The 7,559-nt window shown below is 58.3% G+C and overlaps 1 protein-coding gene across 2 annotated transcripts in view; it reads left to right on the top strand.

The window, feature by feature from the left end:
* Positions 1–503: 503 nt before the first annotated feature.
* HIC2 (HIC ZBTB transcriptional repressor 2) overlaps positions 504–7,559 on the top strand; it is a 33,324-nt gene continuing 26,268 nt past the window's right edge. For both annotated transcript variants that reach the window (XM_038575980.1, XM_038575979.1), the window contains exon 1: positions 504–555. The gene's annotated coding sequence lies outside the window, so the exon portion shown is untranslated. The remainder of the gene's footprint in view (positions 556–7,559) is intronic.

Genomic DNA, 7,559 nt, shown 5'->3' with positions numbered 1-7,559 from the left:
CGAAGGGGGTCAGCGCTGAGTGTGCGAGCCGGGCGTGGGCCGGTGGGGGTCCAGAGTCCCCTCCCCCGCGGGGGGAACGGTCCGGGCGTTTCGGGGGTACGGTCTCAGTTTCGCCCCTGCACGTGAGGTCGGGGTCGGCCCGGGCGCCCAGCGTCAGGGTCCCCAGATCGTCCGCGCGCCCCTCCCCCACGGCGCCGTCCAGCAGGCCGGTCGCCCCGCCCTGCCCAGTGTTCGGACCGCTCTCCAGCCCCGCCCCGCCGCTCAGGCCCCGCCCCCGCCGAGGCCCCGCCCCGTCCCGCCCGGCCCCGCCTCGCCGCTCGCCCATTCAGATGTGGGTCAGGGGTGAGCGGGCGGCGCCGACGTCACAAGCTTCCAAGATGGCGCCGGGCGGGCGGCTGTGAGCGGCGCTCGGGGCGCGCTGGGCGGGGAGCCGAGCCGGGCCGGCGGCGGGCGGACGGGGCGGGCGCAGGCGGCGCGAGACGGACGCCGCAGACGAGGGGCCGCGGGCAGGGCCGGCCGGCCGGCGGGCGGAGCGCCGCCGCCGACGCACACGAGGTGAGAGGAGGTGTGGGGCAGCGGGGGGCGCGGGTGGGGGCCGCGGGCGGGCGCGCCCCCGGGGAGAGGGGCGTGGGCGGGCGCGCGCTCGCCGGGGCTGGGCGGGGGCGCACGCGGACCCCCGGCCGGTCGCAGCCTGCCCCGGCTTTGTGGTCCCGGTGCCCGGCGGGGCGCGGGCGGCGGGGGACCCTGGGCACAAAGCCCCGGGGCCGCGCCAGGCCGGGGCGCGGGTCTGCGGAGCGGGGGTCGGCGGGCGAGCGGGCGCCGGCTCTTTGTGCCTTTTCATTAGCAATCTAATCCGAACAGCGTCGGGCGAGCTGCGCTGCCTGACAGGCGGGCGGGCTTCCATTATGCAAACGGCCCTGCGCCCGCGGCCGCCCCTCGGAGGGAGATTTTGCTCTTTCCAGAACTGCGGCCCTCCTTTGCCTGCGGTCCGTTTTCTTACCCCCTCCCCGCAGGAAGACCGGCCGGGGCAGGGGCAGGGTTGGCCTTGGAGGGGCCGCTCCCAGAGGGCCAGGCCCTGCGGCTGGTGGGCTCGCTGCCCTGCCCCCAGACCTCTCGTGTAGGCAGCCACTTGGCAGGAAGAGAGATGGGCTTGGGGGAGGGGGTCGGCTGGCAGGGGGAGGGGACCGGCTGGCAGAGGAAGGGGGCTGAAGGGCCCCAGCTTGTCACTCTCTGTTTATCTACCAAGATGGTTCATATTCACATAGACCTATTCGGTGGGGAGGGTAGGTGTGTGGGGGGAAGGCAGGGATGCCTCTCCCTGGGGGGCAGTGACTTATGGAGAGGAGGGAACGGGGTCAGATAATGCGCCCAGCGGCCCCACCCAGAACAGCGTGGGACTGCCTGGGGAAGGGAGCCCAGACCTGATCCGGATGGGTTGGAATGGTTCTGAAGTTATTTATCCGTGTCTTCTATCCCCTCCACCCCCAGTGTCTTTTCTAGTAGGAGTTGCCAAGCACATCTGGAAAGCTAGGTTCCTGGCTCCCCCCTCAACAGCAGGAGGGGTGTAACCCAGGGAGGCCACCCCTCTGACATATGTGGTGGGGGGGAGGGGCAGAGCTTTGCCCATAGGAATCCTGTGGCGGTGGATTGTTGACTGATGTGGGGATTGCTGTGCCTCTTGTGCTGGGGGGAGGAGGAGAGCTGGCAGGTAGTGGAGGGGCCTCCAGAGCTTCTAGGCTGAACTTGGGGCACTTCTCCAGGGACTTTGGATGGAGGGATGGAGCTAGGTCACTCAAACCCAGGACCTTTCTGGAGCTAGCATTTAATGCTTCCTGGCTCCTGGCTTTACTTCTTCCCCTCCATTCCCATCTGCCAACTCTGGACTCCCTGGCCCTTTTAGCAGACATTTTCAGGAGCACAGGCCATGTGGCTGGTCTGTAGCCCTGGCTCAAGGAGAGAGTGTACACTTAGCAGAGCAGGGTTGCTGGAGTGGTCTGAAAAAAAGCAGATGGGCTGGCCTCAGGCTGGCCTCCAGAGACAAAGCTGTGCGGTGAGATTGCTGGTTTAGCGGGCTCTTAGCACCAAGGGGGGGATGGGAAGCTGATACTTGGGGGTTGAACTGAGTCTTTTGGCCCAGGACTTGGTCGACGTGCCTTGGAGTGAACCTTTGGTCCTGTACAGTTAGGCTTATGAAAATCTCTGGGTCCCATGGGCAGGCAGTAGACTCGGAAGGCTGGGAGGGAGCTCCTCACTTGCCTGCCTACCTTCAGGGTCAGAACTCCCAGGTTGGTCTGCTTTCCCTTGGCTTCTGGCTTTCTGCAGACCAGTTTGGGGGAGTTGCTGAGTGCCTCTTGCCCAGCTTCTCTGGCCGTTTGACTCAGAGTGCTGGTGTGTGCCCAGAATTTCTCCCTGCAGTGTTTTCCTGCCAGTTGTTAGGACTTGTAGATTAGTCACCCAGCTTTTACAAGCGATTCCTGAAAAGAAAAATCTCCCTCTGGTTGCTGGCTCTGCATAGAGGAAGAAGCAGCCCGAGGGAGCCAGGCCTTTAATTAAAGCAAAACTGAAATGATTGCTGCAATTGCTGGAAGGAGAAGAAGCAGTGCAGGTGGGGCAGAGGCGCTGCGTCCTGTCCTGCTGCGCAGTACCTGCTCTGGGGACAGGTAGGCACGATCCCATCCTCGTTCCCTGGTCTTGGCCAGCAGCCCAGCCTTCTCCACAAGCTGCAGTCCTGGATTAATCCTCACGTAGTGTTTTCTTTCCATAGATCAGATTTCTCATTTTGTTAATAAGCACAGCCTCCGATCCACTTGAAGTCAGCTGTCGTGGACTTGGAGCAACAGGGTTTTGCATTATTGAGCTGACAGGCCTGCTGCCTTCCCAGAGTCCTTATTGTGTGTCAGGGTCAGATCTGGTGGGGGGAGGGGGGTGGCGTGGGGGCAGTGCCTTTTAATCAGCAGCTAGCCCCCAGAGAAGGGCTGGCTGGGCAGTTCTGGTGAGTCGGAGGAGTGAGGAAGGAATAAAGTTCAGTTTACCTAGGGGACCTGTGGTGTTGCCCTTTTGCTGGCCTGTTGGCCTCAAGCTGTCAGCCCCACCCAATAGCTTGCTGCCTTGCCCACTGGGGCTGAGGGCCATTGCCCCCAGGACCTGATCACCGAGGGCGTGGGGGGTCTTCCTCTTTCTGCCACCTGGGAGGCAGCTTTCACCATCGAGAAGAAAAACCAGTCAGGTTCTTGCCCTCCTGACTCTCGGAGTGTGGTTCACATGAGGGACTCCTGGAGGACAGGGAGAGGGAACGGGACTTAGTCTAGAGTGGGACGTTGGCTCTACCGCTTACTCTCCGTGTGACCTTGGACAGTGATTGACTCTGAGCCTTAGGGTCCCCATGTCCAAAATGGGAGCAGAACTTGAGTTTACGTTCATGTCTCACTGCCCTCCAGAGCTCAGCCTGGGGAAGACGGGCCAACAAACGATGGTAAGATAGGCAGATAAGGACTGGCACGGTGCTGTATGGAGTGCAGGGGGCACTGTGGGGATGGTTGTAGCTGCAAGGCATGGAGGAAGGGGCCAGCTCTGGGCTGGAAGAGAGCCACGGACACCATGCTGGGTTCAGGCTGACTGTAGGAGAGGGATTTTAGTGGGGAGTACATGGAAAGTCAGTGGCAGTGTGGAGTGTGGCAGGAGAGACGGGAGAGCCCTGAGGCAAGAGCTTGAGCCTGCAGATGCGGTGTGTTAGAGAAGCTAGCACAGGAGCACCCTCTGTGTGCCAGGCACCCTGTGAGGTTCTTTCACAAGCTTTTTATTCCTTCAACAAGATTTTCTGAGAACAAACACAGGGGCGTGGTGCCCAGCCTCTGCGGCTCAGCTGGATCATACTGGCGCTCACAGCCTTGCCAACAAGTGGTCGAGGTAGGGGCACACTTGAGTTTTCTCGGAATCCTTCCAGAGCAGCACACTGGGTAGTCAGTCTCCTCTTACACATTGGTAAATGAGACTCAACTGGGTCGTTACATAACTTGCTGGGGCTGCTAGTAAGCAACTGGTCGGGCTGGGAATGGAGGGTAAATGCCTTGGACTCCAGGGCTTTGTGAGGGCCCATGTGGTTCGGAGTTTAGAGCGGTTTAAGCTGACAGCCCCCTCCCCAAGGGGATCCTTAACTCAGGCTTAGGGGCTTCCAAACAGGCCGGGCCAGTTTGACTCTGCCTGGCACAGCCAGCCTGTGCTTCCTGCTGGGAGGGGCCTTGCCCCAAGGGATAGGGACCTGGGTTGGGGGAGGTCTCTGAGAGCTCCTGCAGCCCGGAGTGGGCGGAGTGGCAAAGCAAGAGAAGCAGGTGGGGGTTGGGGTTGTATGTGTGCCCCCACTGAGCCTCTTGTGCTTATCATAAGGGAGGGAAAGCCAAGAGGTAACTCCAGGCCTGTCACAGTCCAGGAGGGAAGGGCCCAGGTTGGGGTGCCTCTGCTGAGGGAGGTGCGGCTGGGCTGCATAGAGAGAGCGAACCTAAGAACCTGCTTGGGACAGTCAGGAAGGGGTTCAGAGCCCCTCCTTCAAACTGCTCAGTTTTCATGTTTCTTATGGTAATGTCCCATGTAGGTGGAGGAGACGGGGAGTGTGGCCTTGGGGTCAGAGCAGGTCCTTCTGTTAGTGAGAGGGGACACAGCAGCCATCTATGCCAAAGGGCCTTGCTGCTGAGATACGTAGCCTATAGTGGGAGCCTATTTCCTCTTTGTGGGTAATTCACCTCCGTGGGCGCGCAGGGAGAGTATGGATGAGGAGGGAGAGTGGGGTGAGGAAAGGCAGGTGGCCCAGTCTTTCAGGGCTGTACTTCCAGTTCTTCCCATTCCATTCCATGGCTATTCCAAGGGCCACTAAGGAAAGGCAGTGTTTGGCGTTGGCTAGGGGGCTGCTTCCAGGTGCGGAGTTGGCCTCTTGAGATGGAAGGGCTGCTGGCTCTGACACGGGCGTGGCCGCTGTGCAGACTTGTCCCATGCGTTCCAGGCTGCAGCGGCCTCAGGCTTCTTTCCCAGCAGCACCTGTGGGTGGGTGGGTTCTCTCAGGTGAGTATGGGGAGGGGCCACACCAGTGCCTTGAGACAGGTGACTACCTCCCCTCACCCCCCAACAGAGTAGAGGTATTGTTCCCATCACCACACTGGGGTCTGAGCTCCCTTGGCCTCTTAATCACCCTGGTCATAGGCCCGTGAAGGAGGAGGAATGCCTCATGGCCTTTGTAGTCCCCCCACTTGTGCTACTTTGGAAGATTGTAAGATCTTCCAAAGTGAATTCTTGTTTCTGAAATGATTAAGAAGGGAGAGTAGGGTTGATGGCTGGGATGGTGGGGTCTTGGCCTCAGTGGCCTGCCTCTCTGTAGACACCATGGTACTTCCCTTGTGATGGGTGCGTGCTACACATTGACCCATTTAAGTATGTGTTGTTACGTGTGCTGCCTGGAAAAGACCTGCCTCCTGGTGGCCTAGTTCTCAGTCCTGCGCAGGAGGATCATCTGGGACCTGGTAGAGGCTGGCCCAGCCCAGACTATTTCTAACATCCATGGTTCCTAAGACTTAGAGATGAATTTAATGTGCAGCCAAGATTGAGAACTGTTGCTTTAGCAGGTGATTGATCTTTGTTGGTAGTAGAGTCAATCAGGTGGTGAGCCCAGATGGTCCAGTGCATTATGATCTGGGGTGGTCCCGAACTGCTTTACTCTGATGGCCCAGTGGGACTGAATTTATAGAACAAGGTGGGTTGGTCTTGGGTTAGCTACGAGGGTCTTGGAGAAGCACCAGATACAGAAGGGGTTTACTCTTCATGGTCCCTCTTTTTTTTTTTTTTTTCATGGTCCCTCTTACTTGGTGGCAGTGGGAAGGACCCCGGGCCAGTGTGCACTAAAGGGTCATCCTCTTGAAGGCCCCTGGGGAGCCACCTGCTGCCCTTGACCCCAGGACTTTTACTCCTGCTTGGCTTTCAGAGTTTACCTGTTCTGGTTTTGTGGTTGCATTTTTGGCTTTGGTTGACGTCTGTCTGCCCTGGCAGGGCCTGACATAGTGACATTTGGGATCCTGTGGCTCCCTAATGAGCCCCCTGTGGCCATAGCTGGGGACTCCTGGGACCTGAGCCCCTGCTTTTCTCTTTGACCTCAAGGTCCCTGGGAGAGAGAGATTGATCCCTGAGGTTGCTTTTCTGGATTGTTATCTGGGTACGATGTGTAAGGGGCCAGGAAAGAGTATGCAGCATTGGAGGGAGAGCTTCAGGTAAGACCTAGCTCACCTGGCACAGCTCTCTTTGCTAGAACAGAACAGTAGGCGTCTTGGGATTTAGGGCATATCTACGGGCAGACAGAGCATGGGACAGCCCTGCGTGCTCTAGGCAGCTTACGGAATGAGGTGAGCAGCAAGGCTCCTGAGTCTGTGTGCTTCTGGTTGGTGTCCTGGATAGGAAGTGCTGTCCTGTAGGGAAGGAAGACCAGCTTGGGCTGGGGCAGTGAAGGAGGGGGCAAGAAGTCTGGGCTGGTAGTTGAGGAAGAAGTGGGTGGTGCTGGGAGCACAGGCAGGGTGCCCTTCCTCTCTGTTCTTTTCTGCCTGTGCACATGTTGGTAGGTGGACCCTGAGGTTCTGTTTTGAGAGCCAGTGGTCTTGGAGGGGTGTGTTCCTGCCTCAACTCTTCTGTCTCTTCATCCCACCTGCCTCCTACCCTGCCGCAGGACTTCCCTGCCCTGCCCTCCGGTAGAAGACTGCTGATGGTTTCTTTCTGACAGGTGCTCCCACTTGAAGACTGGGAGGATGGTTCCCACAGAGTTCCTGACAGAATGTTAGGGAAGTAGAGACAGAAGAGGGCCGGGGCCTCACGTTTGGGCTTTTACCCCATGGTAGCCCTTGTGGGAGGTGTTCCGAATTTAATTCTGAACATAACCCATGGAATGCCAATCATTTTATCAACCTTCACTGTACAAGTGGCTCGGAGAGGTTAGGCAGTCTCTGGTCACATAGTTAGGTATCAGGTAGAGAAGTTCTTTTTTTAAAGATTTATTTGAGAGAGAGAGAGAGAGAGAGAATGAGAACATTGGGTGGGGAGCTGAGCTAGAGAGTATTCTCAAGCAGACTCCATGCTGGGCACACAGCCTGGTGTGCTTGATCACAGAACACCAAAATTGTGACCTGAGCCGAAGTCAAGTCAGATGCCCAATCGACTGAGCCACCCAGGCGCCCTTATTTGAGAAGTCCTAAGACTAAGGCAAACACAACCACACGTGTGTGGCAGCCTTGAACATGTATGTATGTGTGGGCTCTGAGCAGTGCTTGGGCCTGAGGACAGTCAAGGTTTTCATTTTGAGTGGGATTGGCCATATGGCTGGCTTAGAAAAGCCTGGAGCTGCACAGTAGTTCCTTGTAAAGTGAGGAGGGACCAATACAAGCCTGGTGAGCAGGTCCGTTTCCTATTCCCCCCCACAGGAACTGGAGGTCAGACAGAACTCTCTGGGCATCCTTATCCTTCCAGACCCAACCCCTTCCCTTCTGGTACATTGGACTGTGTAAACTTGGGCTTCTGTTGACCACTTTCAGAAG

Source organism: Canis lupus, chromosome 26 (genome assembly GCF_011100685.1).
Source record: "Canis lupus familiaris isolate Mischka breed German Shepherd chromosome 26, alternate assembly UU_Cfam_GSD_1.0, whole genome shotgun sequence".
NCBI classification, from domain to species: Eukaryota; Metazoa; Chordata; class Mammalia; order Carnivora; family Canidae; genus Canis; species Canis lupus.
The sequence above is the reverse complement of the archived record's forward strand: the minus strand, read 5'-3'. Positions and strand labels throughout refer to the sequence as shown.